The 22,623-nt window shown below is 49.3% G+C and overlaps 2 long non-coding RNA genes across 2 annotated transcripts in view; one reads left to right on the top strand and one right to left on the bottom strand.

Annotated features, from left to right (window-relative positions):
* Positions 1–22,623, top strand: part of LOC135976848 (uncharacterized) — a 1,653,704-nt gene that overhangs the window by 788,850 nt on the left and 842,231 nt on the right. The window lies entirely within an intron of this gene.
* On the bottom strand, positions 7,590–9,544 carry LOC135976667 (uncharacterized). Its single transcript, XR_010593982.1, has 3 exons — positions 9,237–9,544; positions 8,686–8,751; positions 7,590–7,803 (listed from the first exon to the last, which is right to left on the bottom strand). It is a non-coding gene; the product is annotated as an uncharacterized LOC135976667 (long non-coding RNA).

Raw genomic sequence — 22,623 nt, 5'->3', positions numbered from 1 at the left:
TAGGTTGGGTGCAGGGTCTGAGTATGTGTGGGCGGGTGCAGGAGTCAGGGCAGAGAGCTGGGGGTGTGAGAGGTGCAGGGGGCTCAGTGTATGGGGGGAGTGCAGGAGTCAGGGCAGGGGGCTGGAGGTGTGAGGGGGTGCAGGAGTCAGGGCAGAGGACTGGGGGTGTGAGGGGTGCAGGGGGCTGGGTGTGTCTGAGGGGTGCAGGAGTCAGGGCAGGGGGCTGGGTGTGTGTGTGTGTGGAGTGCAGGAGTCTGGGAAGAGGGCTGGGGTGTGAGGGGGGTGCAGGAGTCAGAGCAGGGGGCTGGGGGGGTAGCGGGGGTGCAGGGTCTGAGTATGTGTGGGCGAGTGCAGGAGTCAGGGCAGAGGGCTGGGGGTGTGAGAGGTGCAGGGGGCTCAGTGTGTGGGGGGAGTGCAGGAGTCAGGGCAGGGGGCTGGAGGTGTGAGGGGGTGCAGGAGTTGGGGCAGAGGGCTGGGGGTATGAGGGGGATGCAGGAGTCATGTTACCAGATGTGCCCATTACTTTGGGGTATGCTCATTTATTCGGGTTACTCCTCTGGGGAAGGGGGTTCTGTAATCCTGTCAATGTACTGCTTGTGTCACTTGTGTTTACATATGGAGCTCTACTTCTCCCTTCTGCAAGTCCCCTCCCAGTGGAGCTATCCTGCAGGACCTAGGGTCCCTAGGGCTGGGTTACTCCCACCCCAGAACCGGATGAACACCCACACACCCATACGTACATTAACAGAGCAAGTCTGAGCAGACCGGGTCAATCAGCACGGTCAAGCTGACCCCTTATATGTCTCTGGACTCACTGGGCTGGAGGAAGCAGCACTTTCAAGCTGTTACCCTTATGCGTCCCAAATTCAGCACGTCCCTATCCCCACTCCCCCAACACAATTGTACTGGCAGTAACCTACTCCATGAGCAAACCCCACAGTATTTTGGACGCTGCAGGGATCTTTAGCTTAGGTAAAAGAAGCATTGCTGTAGAGTGAATGGGGGAAGCTAAAAACAAACGAGTAAAGTTCAGCAGGAGAGAGAGAAGCAACCAACTTAACCATAGAAGTTATTTATTGTTAATACCTAAGGTAGAAAGGAAAACAGAGAGAGAGAGAAAGAGGGGGGGTCTCACCCACTCCACAAGGCTTGAACTGGTCGGGGTTCCCAGGTGATGGTGGTAGTGGAGGGTCCGGAGTGCTGGAGACAGGCAGAGCCCCCAGCACGATCAGTCAGGAGAAGATGGAGTTCCAGTGGAACTGATGCATAGTGTGGATCTAAGCATCAGAACCCTGACTAGAGGGTGAGTAGGGATTTTGGTAGAGAAATTACAATGGTTGAAGGGAGAACACTAGATTTGTTTATAGGTAAGCTGATGACTCAAGGGTTTTCTTTAGACTAGACAATAGGAGCTGATCACTCTGGGCTCTGGGTGGTTTTTCTTCCAGGGAGCTCACAAAGCAACTAGGCTGCTTCACTATTTGGATATCAATTAAGGATTCATTACTAGAATTGCTCTGATAACTGCTGAGCTGGGTGTGTGCAGGCATAGGTTCATTAGCATCTGGAGCAGAGATTCCCATGATGCAGTGCTTCCCTGCTTTTTCTGGTCCCAGAGTTCAGTGTGGTTCTCTGTTCTCCATTCTTATGCTAATGGAGATGTCTTCCTGTCCCATCTTTCATGCAGATGAGGCTAGGGGAGTTGTCTCTGCTCTCCATTCTATATGCTAATGGAGATGTCTTCATCTTGTCACCCTTGTCAGGAGGGGGTCTAGGTGTGTCTCCCAACACCCTTCATTGCTCTCTGCAAGTTTTCTTTTTCTGATGGGATTTGGTTTAAGCAGAGGCTGGGGGAGGGTGTCTTTGATGAGTCTGGCTGGATACTGCACCCTGGTTCCCCAGGAACACAGAGGTCTCTGGTATCAGTCAGGACAGAGGGCTGGGGGTATGAAGGGGGTGCAGGAGTCAGGGCAGAAGGCTGGGGGTGTGAGGGGTTGCAGGTGGGAATGTTGGGTGGTGCAGGAGCTCCCTTTTGGTGCTCAGGGTGGAGGTGTGAGGGGATGCAGGAGTCAGGGTAGGGGGCTGGGTGTGTGGGCTGGGGTCGTGGGGGTGCTCCCAGCTCCCTACCCTGAGTGGCTCACGGCAGGGGGCGGGAGGGGGTATGCCCCGATTCCAGCCCCTTCCCCAAGGCCCCATCCCCGCCTCGTCTACACCTCCCCCTCTGAACAGCAAGCGCACTGCGGCTCCACTCCTCCCCCCCCCCCCCCCTCCCTTGTGCAGGCGATCAGCTGTTCAGTGGCAGGGGAAGCACTAGGAGTGGGAGGGTTGGGAACGCGGCACGCTCTGGGGAAGAGGTGGGGGAAGGGAGAGCTTGGCTGCCATCAGAGCCTGCCCTGCTGCAGGATCTGGCAAGGCCCAGCTTCTGCCCCCACAGGAGAGAGAGCGGTGGGCAGGAAGCGGAGAAGAGCGGGCTGGGCCGGGACCCCTTTGGAGTGTGGGCCCTGTTCTTCCCTGAGATGGGAGCCAATCCTTCCATCAAGTGTCCTCCATTCAGAGTCACTGGAGAAGAGCCCAGAGCCTGGAGAGAGAGGTCAAGGACATGCTGGCTTTAGAGGTGATGCAGCCGTTCAACAGCCCATTGGCCTCGCCCGTGAGGCTGGTCCCCAAGAAAGACGGGTCGATCTGGTTCTGTGGGGACTATCAGAAGCTTAATGCCATCATCCGATGCTTACCGCATGCCTAGGCCTGGTGAGATTCTAGACAAGCTGCGGGGGGCTCATTACCTCCGTACTATGGATCTCACCAAGGGCGACTGGCAGGTGCCTGTGGGCCCAGATGCCAGGTTGAAATCTGCCTTCACCACCCCTTTGGGGCTCTTTGAGTTCCTGGTCCTGCCTTTCGACCTCAAGGGGGCATCGGCCACCTCCCAGCGCCGGGTGGATCGGTTATTGAGTGGGATGGAGAACTTGACCCTGGCGTACATTGACGATATCTGTGTCTTTAGCCAGACCTGGGAGGAACACGTGTCCCAGGTGAAGACAGTGCTGGGCTGCCTCAAGAAGGCAGGACTGCCAGTAAAAGCTGGAAAGTGTAAGGTGGAGATGGCAGAGGTGTCGTACCTGGGCCAGAAGGTGGGGCACATTTGCCCAAGCCCAGAGCCGGCCAAGGTGGAGATGATCAGAGATTGGCCCATTACCCAGACTAAGAAGCAGGTCCAGGCCTTTATCAGGATGGCGGGGTACTACCAGGGCTTTGTACCCCACGTTAGCTGCCCCCATCAATGAGCTATGTGAGAAGGAGAAGCCAGACGAGGTGGTCTGGACCGAGCAGTGCCAGAGGGCTCTCTGTGCACTGATGGAGGCTCTAATTCAGGGCCCAATAAATCTGGTAAACCCAGACTTTGCCAAGCCCTTTTCAGTGTTCACCGACGTCTCAGACATAGGGCTGGACGTGGTGCTGATGCAGGCCCATGCTAAGGGGGAGAGACACCCCATCGGGTACCTGAGCAAGATGCTGCTGCCTCAGAAGCAGAACTATGTGGCCATAGAGAAGAAATGCCTGGCCATGGGGAAGGCCCTTAAAAAGCTGCAGCCGTATCTATTTGGGCAGCGCTTTACTGTGTACACTGACCACTCTCCTCTGACGTGGCTGCATCAAATGCAAGGGGCTGATGCCGAGCTGCTGGTGACAGAGACACCTGGGCAGAGGGTGGCCAAGGTCAAGATGGGGGCTCTTAACCAAGAGAGCCCGAATCGCAGCCCTCCAGACTGGAGCGCTGGGAGAAGACCCAATCCTAGTTTGAACCCCAGGGGTTGTGGGGTGGCACAAGAGCATGGGCTGCATAAACCTTCCCATATGCGGTCTGCGACTGCCATCAAGCACACCCGACCCAAAGAAGGGCGTGAAACTGGAAGGGCCTGGTGTAACTCCCACCAAGGAATGGGAGAGATGCTGGGGCATCCATGGGAACGTTGGTCGGTTCTAACTTCCCCAGGTCACCGGCTAAAGTGACCCCACTCAGTTTGGTCTCGAAGGGGGGGAGAGATGTGACTAAGTGGGAATGTTCTTAATGTTTCCTCTGAATACTGTGTGTGCCTCAGTTTTCCCTTTGCATTTCTTAAGGATCTAGGTGGTGGGATAAGGTGTGTGATTGTTGCAGAGCCCTAGAGGCCAGGTGTGATGCTGTCTGCACAGAGCATGGCTGATACCCTGTCTCCTGGCAACTGATGGCCTGAGCCCCTCCCCTGCAAGGTGCCAACTGAAGATGTTGGAGAACAAAGAGATCAGGTGGCCTCCTGGCCCAGGAAAGAGACAAAGGGAGAGGAGATGCTGGAGGGGGTGTCAGTTTGGAGCTGGCTGGGGAGACAGGGGGAGGTCCAGAACCTGGATCTGGGCTCCCCACCCCCTAAGATGGACCTGACTGAGGGGTCCTGTTTTCTCTACCTACAAGCTCTGTTTTAGACCTTGTTCCTGTCGTCTAATAAACCTTCTGCTTTACTGGCTGGGTGAGAGTCATGGCGAATTGCAGGAAGTGCGGGGGTGCAGGGCCCTGACTCCCCCACACTCCGTGACAGCCAGGCGCTGCATGGACACACAGCAAGAGACAATTACTGCCTCAGCTGAGATCAGGGCCCAGTTGTGCCAGGCGCTGCCCAGACACACACAGAGGGAGACAGTCCTTGCCCCCGAAGAGTTCACACTCTAAACAGGCCAGGTAAGGATTATTCTCACCCTTTTATACGTGTGGGGGCTGAGAGGATAAGTGACTTGTATGAGGTCACACAGAGATTCTGTAGCTGAGACAGCAACTGAGAGCAGGAGTCCTGAGTCCCGGTGCCTTAGCCCAGACCAGCCTTCGTACCACCCTTGAATAGGAATTGGCACGATCTTAAATGGCGCAACATTCCATTGTGATGCACAGAAAAATATTAAATTTGTCACCAATGAACAGGGAGAGGAGAGAAATGGTTTGCTGGTGAGATTTATTTTCAGTCCTGGTGGAGCTTCTGCTGTTCTTGGTGTAAACATTAGTGAACGTCCCCATTGTCTGCTTGCTGATTAAAGGCAGCAAAATCAACTCTCAGAGGGCAGGGAAAGCTCGGTGGTTTGAGCACTGGCCTGCTAAACCCAGGGTTGTGAGTTTAATCCTTGAGGGGGCCACTTAGGGAGCTGGGGCCAAATCAGTACTTGGTCCTGTTAGTGAAGGTGGGGGCTGGACTCAATGACCTTTCAGGGTCCCTTCCAATTCCATGAGATAGGTATATCCATATATTATTAACATCATTCCTGCCCCAGCCCCCCACAGCAGTTGTTACTACAGAATTTGCGGTTAGCATTTGATTTACGAGATCAGAGTGTGGAAGATGCATCTTCCTTCTTATCATCAGAGCCTGGTTCCCAGCTGACATTTCAGTGATCATCCTGCTGTTTGAACCTCTAGGGCTGGAAGGGAAAAGAAAACAAGTGTGAAGTCCGGGGCACTTTTCATAGAGTCCTAGATGTTAAGGATACCATTATGATCATCTAGTCTGACCTCCAGGATAACGCAGGCCAGAGAAATTCACCCAGTGTCCCCGCTACTGAGCCCACTACTTGAGTTTGACTAGGGCATCAAGCCTGGATTTGAAGACATCAGGAGTGAGAGAATCTACCACGTCCTTGGGGAGATTCTTCCAATGGTTAATCACCATCACTGTTAAAAATTAGGGCCTTATTTCTTATTTGAATTTGCCTGGCTTTAACTTCTAGCGGTTGGTTCTTACTCTGCTAGATTTAAAAGCCCTTTAGTACCTGGTATTTCTCAGGAAGGTCCTTATACCCAGTAACCAAGATGCCAGCTAATAAGCCATATAATAAGGTGCAAAAAATGCCTAATGCGGGGATTTCACATCTAGCTCCTCCCAGCTCGCAGGGTGTCAGTGTCTCTGTAACTACCCCTCTCCCTGGTGGAATACAGGACATTCTTGGAAGCCCTCTTATTGACGGGATGGGGCATCAGCATAATAGGAGGGAGAGGAGAGATTTTGGGGAGCAGCCCTCCTAATTTACTCCAGGATCTGTGCAGCCCACGAGGTTTCATAATGTTGACATCATTAGGCCTATGTGAACCAAAGTTCTTCCATGTTTAAACTCTGTCCTTCCATGTTTAACTCTAATCAACCTCAAAAGCCAAGGACAGAAATTGGAATGTGAAAACAGCCAGTTAGCAATTATGAGCCTGCTCATACAGGTACCAAGCGATAATGATGAGGTTTGCATGTTTCTAGCTGGAGAAGGGGTAATAGACTAAGGGTAAACAGAACCAAATAACTGTTTAGAGGAGTGTTACTAACAAGCTAGATTTATAGCCCTAGAATGATTTAATTGCTTAAATGTATAAACATGCCTTTGGTAGAGAGGGGTGGGGGAGTGGGGGGGGTGTGGTAGAGAGGGGGAGAAAGCGGGGGCTTAGTTGTAAAATGTATAAGAATAGAGAAACTGTTTTTGCTGGTGTGCTTGATTTGAGACTTGCCTGTCTCCTTGCACCACTTTGAGATCTCAAATAAACTTTGATTGTTTCTCCAGCCCGGTATGTTTATTGATGCGAAGCACACCGGGCAACGAACCCCACTGTTGCTGTCCTCGGGCCTCTGTGCCGGCAATAATAACACATACAGCATCCATGGCCTGTTAGTTCACAGCTAATGACAGACTCATAAACCTCTCTACATGCGTCAGACAGGGATAAAGGAACAAACTGCTAGACAGGCCATAAAATCCTTGTAAACAATGTTGTGGCTTTCTCCAAGATGAATCCTGCTGGTTTTATTAGCAGTGGTATGAGAATAGCCTGGACAGGGGCCCACTCCTGGTTCAGGACCCATCCACATAAGTGATGGCCCCTGCCCCCAAAATCTTACAGTTTAAGGCCTTGTCTACACTGGGAAGTTTTCCCACTATAAGCTAAAGTGTGAATTTACACCAATATAGTTCTACTGATATAATCCACCATGTGGACGCTCTCTTTCCAGAGTGAATACAGGGCAGCCTTGTAATGCCATGTCCCTGGGTGGGTTATCAGCAAGACTCCAACAGGGGACTGCTGAGTCTCGGAGCAGGAGTGTCGGCTGCCTGAGCTAGAAGACTCACGTCTGTTGACCGAGCCTCTTACAGGCTCATCTAGCTCTGTATGTGGCCCAGCAGCATTTCTTTTCTAATATAATAGCAACAGATCATAATGTTTAAGTTTAACCATTTCGCCCCCCCCAATTTTTATTGGTTTAAATGTTCACAGTTGTGGGAAGTTCTGGGAGGGTCAGAAAATATTTTTTTATTGACAGTAGACGTTGAATCAGCCAGCTACAGCTTCCGGGCTGTTAAAACACAAGGCGTCAACGTCACATGTCAAAATCTATAAAGTTAGTAGCCTTAAATCAAACTCTGAGTTCTCTCTAGGGTGACCAGATGTCCCATTTTTATATGGCCCCGATGTCCCAGGGTGGCACTAGGGGGTGCTGTGCTGCAGGGAGCAGGGTCGGGCACAGCCCCACAGGGAATGGTGACAAGCACATGGCATGTGAGAATAAAGACACAAACTCCACATCTAGGCAGACACTTTATTGGGGCTGAGCAGGAGGGTTAGCGTCCCCCTGAACCCAGGCAAATTCAGCCCCAGGCTGGCTTCGATCTGCTCCCAGGAAGGGCTGGGGAGCCTCACGGTGCCCACAGGGTGGCGAGCAAAGGGGGTCAGAAGTCACAGCAGAACCCACAGCCGCTCATCCTACAGCAGTTACAGCAGAAGCGACAGCCAGCGAAACTCTGAGCCTTCAGGAAGAGATGGAGAGACTAGAGTGAGACCTGCCCTTAACCAACCCCCCCCCCGACTACATTCTCCCAAGCCGCTTTCCCCTCCCAGAGCCGGGGACACAACCCAGGAGTCCTGGCTCCCAGCCTCCCTGCACTAATCACCAGGCCCCACTCCCTTCCCAGAACTGAAGACACAAGCCAGGAGTCCTAGCTCCCAGCCCCTCTACGCTAACCACGAGATCCCGCTCCCGTCCCAGAACAGGGGACACAACCCAGGAGTGCTGACTCCCAGTCCCCTCCCAGCTTTTCCCCAACCTGTTACTCCCATGTGGTGTTAGAGACACTTTTTGATCCCTAAAGAAGAATTTAAATTTTTAAAGGCTTCTGGGAGGGGAGTGGGGTCTAGTGGTTAGATCAGGGGCTGGAAGGAGCAGAGGAAGGACAAGGCTCGGAATCAGGACTCCTGGATTCTATTCTTGACTCCCAGCAATAAGTGAGTACTAAAGGGTTATGTTCTCTGCAGGATGTCAGAGTTCACAGACTGAACAACGCTGCCCTCTGCTGGGCAGGAGACATGCTTGTTGGTAGGAATCTGCCATGAGATATTATTGGGGTTAACCCATGCAATAGTATTGGTGTTAAACTGTGGAACTCATTGCCACAGGATATGTTGGGGCTAACCCATGGGACTCCCTACCACAGGGTTTCCTTTGGTTAGCCTATGGGACTCTCTACCACTGGATATTAATTCAGTCAACGTAGGGGATATTTTAGACATAAATCTGTCAAACCACCTATCACAGTATTTTATTGGAGTTAGCCCATGGCATCCAGCATACCCCTCCCCTCCCCGCATCAGTCCCAGCAGTAACCCAAGTGAAGCCACCTCCCACTACTCACCGCTTCTCTCTTCACCATCACCTTGGACTCGCCTCGGCCTTCCTCCGAGTGCTGGGACTCCGAGCCCTGTCAGAGCGGGAGAGCAGGGAGTCACTAGTGCCCAATGTGTTTGTTTGACCAGCAGTCATGACTTCGGTGGGATCATGGGGAATCTAATGCCCGTCTCTAAAGCACGTCCTGAGCGGACTGCTGGGCTCTGTCCCCAGCTCTGGCAGGGGAGCGGGGTCTAGTGCTCAGAGCAGGGGCGCTGGAAGTCAGGACTCCTGGGGTGTATCCCCTGCATTGGGAGGGGAGGGAAATCCACTGCATTAGAGCAGCAGAGGGAGAGTGGGATGGGAGGGGGGGTCTGAGAGGCAGGACTGCTGAATTCCATTCCTAGCTCTGTTGCTGATTTGCTGTGTGACCAGGAGAAACTCACTTCCCCAGGCAGAGCCTCAGTTTCCCCTCCCACCCTTTACTGCATCGGAATCTCTTTGGGGCAAGGTCAGCCTCTTGCTGTGTGTCTGAGCAGGGCCTGGCACACCAGGAATGGAACAGGGTACCCCACTCACCCCAGCCAGGGATGCTCCGCGGATTCCCTCGGCACAAAGGAGGGACACGAACAGGAGCAGGACAGCCAGCATCTGGACTCTCATCTTCTCTCGGGGTTGGGTCTTCTCTGCGCAACCGAGTGGAGCTGAGAGCTACAGGGGCCTGTATTTATTCACTAGCTCAAAGCCCTCCTGGCCAGTGGAGTCAGTGATTGGCAGGGGAGGAGAGATTCCAGTAAGGACGGGGCTGGATGAACAGCTGTTTACCTACAATCCACATCCTTATAGGAAAAGACTCTTGTGATTTCAAAATATGGGACTTTTTTACCAAAATGCTTCCGTCTCTAACCAGGTGACAACACCCTCTGCCAGTCAGTCCTGATTCTCAGCCCCCTGCTCTGACCTGCTCGACCCCCCAAAGTGGGGTAGAACGAGGGTTGCCAGTTTTGGTTGGACGTATTCCTGGAGATTTCATCACATGACATAATCTTTCATTAAAGCTTAATCTTCAATTCCAGGAGACATCTTGGAGGGTTGGGATCCCTAGAGAACCCAGGAGTACTGGCTCCCAGCCCCACCTTCTCTGAACCATTACACCCCCTTTCCCTCCCAGACCTTGTGCTGGAACCAAGATGACTTGACTCCAATTCCCTTTAACACCCTTTCACACCACTCCACAGTTCGGCCGTCTTGTTTGGAGGACACAGGCCAATATTTTCAGACTTTGGCCAGAGATTTTCACTGACTCCATGTTTAGCTGGATCAGCTTGGAAAAGATTCCCGGAGGTGCTGCTCTCCCAGACTCGAGTGCTGTGGGGACTTGTCATTAATTATATTACAGAGGTGCCCGGATAGACCCCAACAGATCAGGGTCCCATTGGGCAGGGCGCTGCCCAGACATAGTCCCTGTCCCAGCTGAGGAAACATTTTGAAACAAACAAATTCTCTTCATTTCACGTCATTCCAAATTTTCTTTTTGAAATGTCGGTTGGACTTGGGTTTTCTTGGAAGAAACTTTACCTAGAAGATACATTTGATAACCATCTCCTCATTACCTGTCAGCCAGTTGTTGTTGAGGTTGGTTTGTTGTGAGTGCATGTGCGCACTTGTCACTTCACTTGTGCCGTCATGATATAGTACGTTTGTCGGGGACTCGAATCCAGAGGGCACGGTTCGTTGTCTGACCGCAGAGAGACAGGCAACACCAGCAAGGTCCAATACAAGCTCTTTATTGAAGAGTGTACACAACAATAGAGAGCGGCCCGTCTCCAGAGAAAACCAGCCACGATTACAATAACTAGTGAGATTATATAGACAGTTCCGTCGTGTCATAGTTAAAGCAACCCAATCCCCCCTTTACTAGTTAAAAGCTTCTAATATTCATGCATATCTATGTTCTTTGACAGTACAAACAGTTCATGATGCCTCAGCAGCTTCTTATCAGCTTTTTTGTCATGCACCAGAAACTAGGAGAAAGAAGGGAGTTAAGAACAGAAACAGGGAGTGGAGACTGCAAGTCTCCATATGTCCAAACAAACCGTTCCTAGTACATTTGGTACAAGAATACCCCCCCCCCTTTATCTCATTCTTTGAAGCCCAAGCAAGCATGTCCTCATGTTTCACAGAGAGACAGGAATGGCCCAGCAACTACAGTTAGCCTAACTTTGGCTAAGCTGGCCAAACAACCTGTTCTATACTCCATTTTCCTTGGACCTAATACGTTGAAGCACCACCAATAGGAGAGCAGCACAGCCTGATTATGAAAATCACGTGACCAATATTCACCAATGGAAGAACGCATTTTGAAGGAAATTTAAAAGAAGCACAAATATTTTACTTTTTATGAAATTTTCCCAGGATTATTTAGGTTTTGAAAGAAAATTCCCAATTTCCCAAGTTGAAACATTTTACTCAAAAATTCCCAGATTTGGGGAAATTTCCCAGGGTGTAGAAGCGCTGCCCTCAGGCCCGCGCACCCAGTTTCTCTCACCCTCTTCCCCCTCAGCCACCCGGCCCCGGCATGAGGCAGCAGCACGCGCTGTGTGTGTGCGGCAGGACGGGCTCGCACTGCCGGCAGCGGGGGTAGAAGGGAGGGGGAGGAGGTAGCGTGTGCACACACAGGCTGGGGTGGAGGGGAGACAGCGTGAGGCGCTAACAGCCAGAAGCGGCCCTCCCTCAGTAGCAGCAGGGGGAGGGGCGCCGGAACAGCCCCCCCACCGTCCAGCCTGGAGGCAGCATCAGTGGGGGAGGGGCACTGGAACAGCCTCTTTCTGCTGCTCCCTCAGAGCCCGAGGGCTGGGCACCAGGGAGCAGCTCCCTCCCCTCTTCCTCTCCACACAATGGGGGGTGGGGGGAGCAAATGAGGGAGACAACCACGTGGACAGTGGGGCACGGCCTCTCCCCCAGAATTGGTGGGTGTCACCCCCATGGCCCTGTTCCCCTCATGGGGAGGGGTCATGGTCCCCTCTGAACCTGGGGGTTGAGGGGCCCCCTCCTGCAGTGTGAGGGGCTGTGGGACTGGGAGGGACAGTTTTTTACAGTGCTAATATTTGTAATAAAAAATAAATATAAATTGAGCACTGTACACTTTGTATTCTGTGTTGTAATTAAAATCAATATATTTGAAAATGTAGAACACTTCCAAAATATTTAAATAAATGGTATTCTGTTATTGTTTAACAGTGCGATTAATTGTGATTAATTTTTTTAATCGCTTGAGAGCCCTCGTTATTACACATTATGTGATCTTTGGTTCCATTTTGAATTTGCCTCCATTCAATTTCATTGAATAACCCCTTGTTGTTGTATTACAGTTACATGGGCTTGTCTTCACTGCAAAGCTAACTTGAGTTATCACTTGAGTGTTGCCTCAACTCAAGTCCAGACCACACACAAATACCCTTACCTTGAGTGTAGTGAGCTTTTCATTGGCGCTGGCTGGCCTGTCACGAGGTATAGGCTAAAGCTAGAGTTAGTGCAACTCGCCAGCTGCTAACATGAGGTCTCTGTAGTGACGCAGGCTACTCAAGTACTGCTCGTCCTCCAGTGCCTTCCCAGGGTTCCCCTGGTGTGCCAAGAAGGGACAGACAAGTTATCCCACAATTCACTAGGAAGGTATCCAAAGAGAAGCTTACTACAGGTCAAAGAACTCTGAGATGTGCCCCCAGCAGCCCTAGCGTCACACAGGGGTGAGTGCAGAGTCAGTGTGGATATAGCAGTGGAAGGGGGATATTACAGCGTGGCTGTTCTCACTTGAGAGGCATAACTTGCATGTTCATAACTCAAGTTAACCCTGCAATGAAGATACAATTTAAGGTCCTTTTGAGCTTAATGGTGACACAGAATCAGGGTTGGACCTCAGCAGGTCATCTAGTCCAACCCCTGCTCAAAGCAGGACCAATCCCCAGACAGTTTTTTGCCTCAGATCCCTAAATGGCCCCCTCAAGGACTGAACTCATAACCCTGTGTTTAGCAGGCCAATGCTCAAACCACTGAGCTATCCCTCCCCCCTTTATATCAAGGAGTACTGAAGGGCTGCCTCTTGAAGGATACCACAGGGGTAAATGATCCCTCCTAACCCTGCCCAGGGACTTGAACCCTGGACCCTCAGATTAAAAATCTGATGTTTTACCAACTGAGCTAAACTCAGACCCATTCTAAGGCTGTTAGACAGGAAGCCTTGTCCAGTGGTTAGGGCCCTCGCCAGGAATTGAATTCTTTGCTCTGCTACAGAGCTCTTGTGTGACCTTGGGCAAATCACATAGGCTTTCTGTTTGCCATTCGCAAAATGAGGGTAGCAGCACGTCCCTACCTCATGGGGACGTTTTCAGGAGAAATACATTAATACTAGCCAGCTGGGGATCGCAAACAGGGGAGTTTGAGAGGGTGAGGTGATCTCCCTGCTAAACGAACAATGGGCGAGTACTCATCTTGGGGTGAGTCAGGTTGTTTGGCTGTTCGTATTTCTCTTTCTCTTTTGGGTTATTTAAGTTACAGGGTCAGTTGGGATTGTGTGTCTGAGGACTGTTCGAGCCTTTTTCCCTGGATCATCCTTGATCAGCCTCAATCAATCTTGTGATCACCCTCCCCTTGTGTGATTAACGAGGGGATAGGGCTGACCTAGGAGAGAAGGCCTTAAAAGCCAGAGGCTAAGCAACCACGGGGAACTAGCGAACAGGGGTGTTTGAGAAGGAGTTTGTGGGAGGAGACGTAATATAATCGCTATGGTTAGGAAGGACCGCATCGCCAGTACCAACGCTGCTCCTGTCTCCTCCACCTGCGCCGGTATCCAGACAGAGAACATAACCATGTTTGCCTCTACCCAGATCCTGCTGTGCATTTGCAGAGACTGTGACCTGCATTTCCCACTCATAGAAAGCCGGTAAATATGAGTCAAGGGTGTAACACTGTTGCAAAAAAAGCTAACATCATTCTGGGATTTATTAGCAGGAGTGTTTTAAGAAAGACATGAGAAATGATTCTTCTGCTCTACTTTGCTCTGATTAGGCCTCAGCTAGAGTATTGTGTCCAGTTCTGGGTCCACATTTCAGGAAAGATGTGGATGAATTGGAAAAAGTCCAGAAAAGTGCAAAAAAAATGATTAAAGGTTTAGAAAACATGACCTATGAGGGAAGACTGAAAAAACTGGGTTTGTTTAGTCTGGAAAAGAGAAGCCTGAGAGGGGACATGATAACAGTGCTCAAGTATATAAAAGGTTGTTACAAGGAGGAAGGAGAAATATTGTTCTTAATCTCTGAGGCTAGGAAAAGAAGCAATGGGTTTAAATTGCAGCAAGGGAGGTCTAGGTTGGACATTAGGAAAAGCTTCCTAACTGTCAGGGTGATTAAGCACTGGAATAAATTGCCTAGGGAGGTGGTGGAATCTTCATCGTTGCGGATTTTTAAGAGCAGGTTGGACAAACACCTGTCAGGGAAGGTCTAGATAATACTTCGTCCTGCCATGAGTGCAGGGGACTGGACTAGATGACCTCTTGAGGTCCCTTCCAGTCCTACGATTCTAAGATTTGGAGAGGAAAATGGCATCCTCAGCACAGCATGACTCACATGTATGTTGCATGCGACATCACGCCTCATAGACGATGCCAATTTGCTCTACTAAATGGCATCTTCCATGACGCATGACCTCATACGTGTGGTATGTGCAGGGTCATGCTGTGTGAAGGATGCCACATCATAGAGCAAAATGGCATTCTCAATGTCTCATGACTTCACATGCATCGTACATGCGAGGTCACGCTGTGCGCAGGAAAATGGATTGCTGCACCTCTATCTGCTGATGCCTGGGGTTATTAGAAATAGTTAGGGAACCGCTGTGGGGAAGGTTGGAGGTACTTTTCTGGGGAGGGACTAATAGGGCTGTGTTGTTACCTTAATTGATTGATATGTGTGAGTTGAGGCACCTGGAGATTTTTCTTTGGCATTTGTTTTATCATTATTTAAATGTATTTTCAGAAGTGACTAGTGATTTTGGGGGCACAACTCAAAATGCCTTTTGCAGAGCATCCAACCTGTGAAAATCAGCTCTCTTTGAAGGCATGTCAATTTGGTCTTCCCAGAATCACTAGTTAGTTTTGAAAAATGTTGGCCTGATATAAAGGGCACTTTAAAATGCCCTGTTTGTGCGAAGATACCTTGCAGGTATAAATCACAAATACATGGAGTGTCACCAACAATCAGCCACCACTAGAGGGAGCAGAGAGCCACAATGTCTAATAATGGTGATCAGACCCTCATCACCATGAGCTAAAAGCTGCCCTGGCTGTGAAAGCTCGTCCCAACTTTCCGAGTTCCATTGCAGCTCCAATCCTCATATGGACCATCTCTTCTGACAAAACTCGCCTGGGAAGGAGCCATCGGGGGGACTGAACCCTGGCTAGCTACATCTGAAATCACGCCAGAGCTGAAAGAGTTCTATTTGTTTCTGCAAAGTTAGTTGCTGACTAATACACCTGTATGTTGTCCTGCTGCTAGAGGGCACACAGCCACACAGGGTAGACATGGGTCCCCAAAGGATTCCCAAGGGAAGGGTGAGCCAGAGTGAAGGGCATTGTGTTTAGGCTGTTTGTGGGTTTCTATATGATCTGATCTCTGTGTGTATTTCTTGTGCTTAAGTAAAGTGCAATAGTATTTTAGAATCCCATGCAAAGTCTGACTCTCCATGTTACATGTTTCACCTTATCATGGCCCCCCTGGGAGAGTTAAACTGGAAGCCTCCTATCTTCGGTGGGATTTTGGAAGAGGGTGAGTTTAAGCTACGGGGGAGTCAGAGGAGTCAGCACTGATTCTAGCAACGGGGTGGTAGGACGCCGGTTGCAACTCTCAGGAGGGGGTGCTAGATAGATCAGCACCTGGGCGTGTGCATAAGGACCCCAAGACAAGGCCAAACTCTGGGCTCATGTCTGTTCAGACTCTGAAGGCTTGAAAGACATGGAAACCAGTGGCTGGGTCCCCTCACAGCAGTCTGGTGGGGAAATGGATCAAAGCTTTGACAGCTTCCTAACAGGTGCTGTGGAAGTGGCTGCTTTTGCAGTCCCAATCCAGTAGAGTCATGCGAATGTGGAGAGGGGTTCAGGAAGAGCTGCCATTTTTATTTCCAGCAGCGGTCGACATGTTGTGAGTGGAGTGATCAAAAAGAGCAGCCCTGCTCCCATCTGCTTTGCAAAATATTATTCTGTTCCCTAGGTTGGGATTTGCAGACAGACCGAAGGAAGTTAGGTATCCAGCTCCCCTAACTGCTTTAGGATTCTTTGCAAAGCCCAACCCCAATGTCTTTTGGGGAAAAGATTTTGTGTCTCACATGAAGGATAGAGGGTGACAGTCCGGACGTAGGGAGCTGGGCTGGATAAAGCTGAGAAGCCAGTGGAAGTGGCTGAAGTCCGAAATAACTTAGAACAAATTAAACCTTCATATGAATTTATCCCTAATCTGTGTCCTTTGAAGAAGCAAGACTGAGGTGCAGTTTATGGGTTGATTTAATGGGAGTGGTGTCTAGTCTGATGTTCAGGCCAAAAGAGTGTAACAGTTCTGGAAAAGGATCATTTTATGGAGTGTAAGGAGGCACCTCTAGACTTTAGGGATTATGCGCTGGAACATCTACCCTGAAAGGAAAAATTGCCACACGTTCTCTCAGTCACGGCCCTGGTAGTGTAGTTCTGTAGCTCAGTTTACAGATACTCTTCCCTCCTGCTCTTCTGGGTTTGTGTGTCACTCCATTATTCATTTTCCCCAGTGCTGCTGCTGTCCCGGTTTCCTCACGGAGGGAGAGGGAGCAATACTGGAGAACAGAGTGTCTTTCCCCCCATACAGTAATCATTGCCTACAAAGAGTTGGGAATTGAATAACAATAGTTTAAGCGTTTACAGTGGAGCAAATCCTATGCCAGCCTGGAAGGGAATTTAATTTACTAAAAAGTAAAAAAAACAACAGCTACTGAACATTTTTGTGCATTTGTATTTATTTTAATTTTTGCAACGCGCTCGCCATCCCCCAGGGCAGCTGCGGGACAGACTCAGTGTCCCTCCGCTCTCTGTTACATCAAAAAGCATAAAAAATCAATGACTGTCACAGTAATCAGCTACTAAAAACTCATAAACTCATAAACTCCCACCTGTTTATGCTCTCTGTATGTGTGTATATATATCTCCTCAATATATGTTCCATTCTATATGCATCCGAAGAAGTGGGCTGTAGTCCACGAAAGCTTATGCTCTAATAAATTTGTTAGTCTCTAAGGTGCCACAAGTACTCCTGTTCTTCTTTTTAGTAATCAGCTAGCGGCCCATTCAGTATGATTCATGATTTTCAGTCAGCATTTGATTGGTGGGAGAGTTGTGAAGCAGCAGCACAGGAAGCGTAATGGCAGGTGTCGTCATCGAAGTCAGCCAATCCGGTTTCGTCAGCGTTTGAGTTATTAATTCTAAATTCTTAGGCCTGGGGAGAGATGGCAAACGGTCATTATGGTCCCAGTAACACACTGGGAATCAGACAAGAGCCCTCCCCCACTCCCTGAAGGAGTTTAGTCCCTTTCTAGCCCCGTACAGCTGTGTGTGGCAGACAGCATTTCACTTACAGTATTGTGCGTTGTACAGCAGTGCCCTTTACAAACTGCTATTGATGGCATTGGAAGGGGAAATGAGGGAGGAGAGGGCAAGGGGAGATTTGGGAGGGCTGGAACTGAGCTCATGGATTTGTTAAAGGGAAGGGTTATTTTAGAAATTAAAACTTTCTTTGGGGGATTTGAGCTACCACTGGGATTTATGTGCTGGATCCCACACTCCTCAGATCCCTGACAGTGTGTCAGTATTTACACACAGAGGGAGGGTTTACTCTGTCTGCCATGGGGATGCTGTTTCAATGAGACAGCATTGCACTTCCCAGCATTGCAGTCAATGGAGAGGGTGACAGGAGGGAAAGGGAAGAAGCCGTGTGTGCTTGAAGGGGGCAGCCCAGTGATGTTGAGAGTAGCCCTCTGCCCTACTCCTGATCTGTGGGGCATGAACCTGGTGGTGAAGTGGCTGCTGTGAGATCAGGAAAAGTGGTTGTGGAGAGGAAGCATGTCACAAAGCCAGTGCTGCTACGCGGTACATTCTTCCAGGTTTGGCTAATGGAAGCCCCAGAGCACCCACGGAATTGGCGCCTATGCTCCTGAGAGGCAACAACCACACTGTTCCCCAGTTCTTTTGGGCCCCTATTCTAGGGCCTCAACATCTCTGGTGATTCTCCATCCTTCTTACCTCTCTTCTCCCACAGCCCTCAGTTCAGGTCTTCTGCGAGAGGGCTCCCCACAGTGTTCCACACTTCAGGCCCCTTTGCCTGTGAGTCCTACCCCTGCTAAGCAACATCTCCTGGGAGCCTCGATCTAGAAATAACCCTCTGCTTCTTGGCTCAGCCTGCCCTGACTCAGCTAGTTTGTCCCCTTTACCTAGGGACCTCTGCACACACCTTCCCTTCAGCAGGGTTTCCCAAAGTGAGTCCAAGTCCCACATTCAAAATTGACGTAGGCACTTAGGAGCCTGAGTCCTGTTGAAAGTCCGGGGATATGAAGTACCGAAGTGAACCTCAGTTTTGAAAACGCAATTTACAGTCTTAAAACATGTAGGCGCTGGTGAGGACTTTACACAGGATATCTTTCTTTAAGGTGTGCCCTAGCTCATGGGCTTGTTGCAGGAATGACTGGATGAAATTCCCTGAACTGTATTATGCAGGAGGTCAGACCAGCTGAATGGAATGGTCCCGTCTGGCCTTAAAATGTATGAACCTATGAATTGTGCTAGTGGTGTTCTCTCTTATTAACATGAATTTAAGCCTGACACTCACCCATCCCCTCTCTAACTACCAGACAAGCAGGAAAATGACACCTCGTAAACTAAAAGGTAAAGCTTTGTTTCTGCTCGCTAGTTGTTACTCCTTGGCATGGACTAAAGGCAGCAGCTGAAGCAAACAGTTTCATGACATTCGCAGATGCTGCTCGGTGGGGGACCCTTCTCTGTCAGGGCTGGTGGGGAGCAGCAAGAGAGGGGGGCACTTTTTTCCTTTCACTGAGGTTGTACCATGATATATACTAAGGGTTCCTCCTTTAACTCAAATGGCTCCAGTCTCAATTCCCGTTATGAGAGCTGCCAAGATAATGCAAGAGATTCTCCAAGAGAGAGAACTTGAGATACTCACCACAGATCATTTCCACCATAAACGCTTTAGAAAGAAAAAAAACCAAGAAAGTTATTTGTTTCCATTGACTTCCTGTGTCATTGGGATGAGGCTGGTTAGCTCCTATCCCTGGCAGAAGCAGCTGAGGTGCTTGTGTCATGGCAAATTGTCCCAGAGCCCCTACTGACTTCTGTTGTAGCCCAGGGTGCTTGGCACCTTTTGAAATCGAGCCCCAGGCATCTGTACTTGAAACCCACAACTGTGAGACCCCCTAAATGAGTGACAACTTTTCCTCCTGTTGGCCTAAATGCATAAGGGAAACGGCATAGTAAGCTAATGTCAGTCAGTGAGGGCCTCTATTTCTCCAGCACACAAACTTCTTAGAACCATATGTACACACTGAGTCTGAGACTTAGACAAAAGCTGCTTTTAATCTATCTAACCACAATAATAGATGTAAAGAATGTTCTTAATAAGTGAGGAGAACCTTTCATCCTCCTTCCCGCTCACTCAGACAATCCAAACTCAGCTACAGGGAATGCTAAGACACTGTCCCTGAACAGTTCACCTTTGGGCAAAGAGGAAAGCGCAGACATGTCCGATCATATTTCTGAGAGAAAATCATCATTATAATAGATAGTATGTTACTCCTACCATTACTTTCATTGTTACCAGCAGCATTTGTATGGGCCTAGTTCTGCTTCCCTTTGGGCAAGGGATGGAGAGGAGGAGAATGGCGGCTATAGATTGATCTTGGCCAGCAGGTTATAAAGCAACACCTGAAACTCCAGATTTTGAAACATGGGTGTGACACGCTATACCTTGGGGGAGTGTCCTGTAACCCCCATATTCCTCATTTTTATATAACCGTGATCTTGCATATAAAGCATGTCTGGTAAGGTATCAGGGGAAAGGTTATGATCTGCTGAAAGACATTGTTCTATCTAAACATATGTAGCACCAATGCATGTGAAATTATGAGAATTGTGTTGTACGGTTTTCACTAAAATATGCTGTGGGTTTCGGAGGCACCGAGATACTAGCTACACAGAGACAATGACAAGGGAGGTAACCTACACCGGTATGGGTGCTATTGACCAGACATCACTGGTCATTGTCCAGCAAGGGAGCTACAATGCAATGACTCACCTGCATGATGCCACACCAAGGGAATTGCTCAATCTTGGCTGGGGACTCATGACACAGGGGCCCCATGCCTGGCCTTTCTCCTGCCCCCACCTATGCTGCAAGCAACAAAGACACTCACAGAAGACCGAAGACTACAGCAGAGAAGACTGACCCAGGTTTCAAGGGTGAAATCTGTACATGAAGGACTCCAATATCCAGTGGGGTGAGAAAATGTGCTTAATCTAGATGTTGCCCAGTCTTAATAGGGTTGAGAGCTTAGACTGCATGTTTATATTTTATTTTATTTTGGTAACTAACTCTGTTTTTTCACCTATCACTTAATATCACTTAAAATCTCTTTTGTAATCAAAAAATTTGCTTAACTGTTTATCTTTACCAGTGAGTTTGTACGAAGTGTGAGGCAAAACTGCTCAGGTTTGCAAAGGCTGGTGTATATCCACTTTCCATTGATGAAGTGGTGAAACAATTAATAAATTTGCACTGCTCATCTTGAGCAGTGCAATATGGTATATTCCTGAGATACAGTGCTGGGAGCTGGGGGAATTTGGCTGGTGCCTTCTCTGTGTGATTTATGAGTGGCTCTGGAAGCATTCATGCAATCTAGCTGAGTGTGGGGCTCCACATGTGGTTGTGCTGAGTGATAACAGCTCCTGGAGGGGGTTGCTGCTGGTCACTAGCAAGGCATTGTGAGAGACAGCCCAGGCTGGAGAGAGTTGAGGGAGCACAGCAGTCCCCCAGTCCCAGGCTGCACCCTGGGGATCCCATCACAATAGGAACCATATTATTGGTGTGATTTACCATCATGAGGGAAACTAGGAGTGCCACTTGCTACCCGTTAAGGAAATGGGCTTCCATCACTTAACCTGGCCTCTGTTAAAATTATCAGGGTAATGTAGCAGACGCGTAAAGTAAAGTGAATTCGCAGTACTCACAGGCACAGCACCACTGACGCTGCGAACCTCTGCTCTAACTCCAGTGAAGCTACATCAGTTTACTCTGGTGCATCTCCAATACAGAGATGTGGATTTACACCTCACTCACTTTATTGGAGCTAAGACTCATTTCCATCAGTTGGGCATTTGGCCCCACTAATGTTCATCGAGCTATAGATGAGTGACACCAGTCGTTGATCTGTCCCCACTTATTTTATTGGGGCAACACCAATTTACATCATCTGGGAATCTGCTCCCTTGTATAGATGAGGTCATGTATGTGATCGCCTATGGAGATACTATTATCCCCAGTCTCAGGTATGCAGATTCACAGGATTTCCAGTGAATCACAGCTCGCAATATGTATGACTCCATCTGGGACCTGGTCATAATGAAGAGAGCCCACAGAAATGCAATAAATTGCCTACTTGTATAATGGGAGAATTGAAATTGCGATGAACACTCAGATTAACTCTTAGATACCCCTGTGGGACTTGGAAGGCCATAGCTTTGTGTTTTGCCTCACTCTTTCCACGTGTGTTTAGGCTATTCCAGCTGAACACTGGGCTCAGGGTTCAGGCTTGCTAAGAGGTACTGAGATGATATAAAACAGCTGGAGAGCAAAATAATTTTGAGTACTCACCTTAAAAAGATGTCGAGCTGGGCGTACGACCTCCTGGAAGGAAATAGTTAGAGTAGGATCAAGAAAGGCCCTTCTCCAAAATCACTTTAATGTAGTTGATTCCTCACAATGGCAACAGCTTTACCAGCCAGTTCTACACTAGAAGCGCTTTGCCAGTACAGTTCTACCAGTATACTAGTGTGCTTTTGCTGGTATAGCATATTCTCTCTGAAATGAGGCCATGTCTACACTACAGAGCATATGCCCCCATAGCCCCTAGAGTACAGGCCGCATATGCTGATTTAAGGACTTGTTCGGACGTAATAACACCACCTCCCCGCTAGACGTTCAGTAAGCTGAGAGACTCACTCTTGTGTCAGTATAGTTGCCTCTATGCTGGGGATTTTTCAGCATAGTGTTTTTCACACTGCTAGCTGATATAGTGATGTTGGCAGAACACTGAAGTGTACACCAGGCCCAGCAATACCAGGAAAAGCACAGTTTTGCTGGTTATAACTGCATTTACAGTAGTCATGCCTGACCAACGTGATTGCCTTCTATAATGAGATAACTGGCTCTGTGGATGAGGGGAGAGCAGTGGACGTGATATATCTTGACTTTAGCCAAGCTTTTGATATGGTCTCCCACAGTATTCTTGCCAGCAAGTTAAAGAAGTATGGGCTTGATGAATGGACTATAAGGTGGATAGAAAGCTGGCTAGGATGTCGGGCTCAAGGGACTACCCTCGATGTCTAATTGGCAGACGGTATCAAGCGGAGTGCCCCAAGGGTCGGTCCTGGGGCCGGTTTTGTTCAACGTCTTTATTAATGATCTGGATGATGGAATGGATTACACCCTCCGCAAGTTCGCAGATGACAGTAAGCTGCGGGGAGAGGTAGATACGCTGGAGGGTAGTGATAGGGTCCAGACTGACCTAGACAAATTGGAGGATTGTGCCAAAAGAAATCTGAGGTTCAAAAAGGACAAGTGCAGAGTCCTGCATTTAGGACGGAAGAATCCCATGGACTGCTACAGACTGG

The sequence above is a fragment of the Chrysemys picta genome, chromosome 20, assembly GCF_011386835.1.
Source record: "Chrysemys picta bellii isolate R12L10 chromosome 20, ASM1138683v2, whole genome shotgun sequence".
In the NCBI taxonomy this organism is placed as follows: domain Eukaryota; kingdom Metazoa; phylum Chordata; order Testudines; family Emydidae; genus Chrysemys; species Chrysemys picta.
This window is presented reverse-complemented; position numbering and strand designations above follow the sequence as displayed.